We start from the raw sequence: 1,849 nt of genomic DNA on the forward strand, positions 1-1,849 counted from the left end.
AAATGAAAATATAAGTGATTTTTTCATCCTCGGTAATATAAATGAATAGATTATACTTTTTATCAGAATATTTGTTGCGTGTAAAGAAAAAGAAAGAAACAAGAAAGTATATGTATATATAGGAAGTCAAATGTATCCTATGTTACAATATATCTAATTTAAGCTACTTAGCTCCTTTAATTTAGATGAAAGGAGGTGGTTTTGCATAATTCCAGATTCTGTTTTACTTATTTGGTATATTAATGCATTAGACTCGCTCATATTTTACCAAAAATAGATATTTAATTCATAGTCTATATTTTTGGGTAAAATTTTGATTTATATGAGTATATACTGTTGATAAAGAAACAATTGAAATCCTTTTATGTATTTAAATAGAAATCCTCTAAGTGAATGATTTTAATGGATCGATCATAGATGAAATTTAATTTTATTGGATGTAGTATTTATTTTTATTTAGTTTAAGCAATTATAAAAAGTAACAACTATTATATGTATAACTTTTATACCATTTATCTATTTCAAATTTCTAATTCAGTATCACACTGATTGGTGCACAAATAATATAATTAATTTGAAAATTATGTTTTAGGAAGAATATTGATATTTTTTCTAAAGTTTGGATTCGATGTAGATATCTGAGAGATGTCAATCTAAGTCCCATGTCGGAAGTTAGACAAAGGAAAGTATAATATCCAAATAGAAGTTCAACTCTAATTAGTACGAGGTCTTTTGGAAAAGAAACCAAAAGTAAATCCATGCGGGCCAGCATCTAAGGCCCAAAATAGACAATGTCGTACCAATCAAACAATATAGAGTTGGACATGGGCTTAATAAATCCCAACAAGATATGATAGAAATTTATGGTAAATAGTATTTGATGGATGATTTTGGATTGCATTTTTATCAGAGAAATGTAGAAAATGTTTTTATCACAAATATAGAACAAAATGATCAAATGACCAAAATATGTTGGCATTATAGAGGTAAAAATCATGATCAATTTCCATCTCTTTCTGTTTTACTACAATTACACTCTCCTTGATGATTAATGATCCCTTATCTGACCTTCTTTATACTCCTAAGATACATAGATGTTTTCAAATGGCTTGTTCTATCGAAAGAAGATGTGAGACCTCAAAATCAGTGTTATGTTTCTAATGATAATGTTAAACTCATAATCATTTACTTGTCCTAGTCACTCTATCGAATGGATTACATGTGTTCTAACTTGCAGAGGACCGGTGTGGTGAGACATGAGCTTGCAAGCCTCAAGAAAAAGATTACCATTTGATGGCGGTTTTCAGATGATCCTACGCCTTGATATTTATCGTTGGTACAAGTTTGAAGAATTTTGTAAATGATAGTTCAGAACTTGAAAATCTTTTTTGCTGGTTTAGACATTTATTGCCCTCTTTTGATTTTGTATCTGAATTCAAAAACCCAAACTGAGTATTACATTAAGAAAAAAACTATAAACTGATAGCGGAGATATCTATAAGTATCATGTAAAGATCACATTCCACACAGATTTAGAGATGTAGCCTTTTTGTACCTTTCCATCGATGATCGATGAAGCCAAGTTAGCTCTGTCTTAAGGAGACAGCGAGGAGAAGAAGGCCAATAAAATCACTTGCTTCTCATATCTGGCTGGGGGCAGATCCCAGCGACTGCCATTCCTCACATCTGAGACTAAGGCGAACAAACAGATGCCCATATTTATAGGGCCATGCTCACCTAGGAAGGAGTAGAGAGTACCAAACGGAGGGTGAAACGCTCAAATGCTCTTAATGAGGCGAAATTCATTATGTCATACTCTTATTTATTCTGTTATACTCTTATCTATTAT

Source organism: Brassica oleracea, unplaced genomic scaffold, assembly GCF_000695525.1.
Source record: "Brassica oleracea var. oleracea cultivar TO1000 unplaced genomic scaffold, BOL UnpScaffold00767, whole genome shotgun sequence".
Taxonomy (NCBI): domain Eukaryota; kingdom Viridiplantae; phylum Streptophyta; class Magnoliopsida; order Brassicales; family Brassicaceae; genus Brassica; species Brassica oleracea.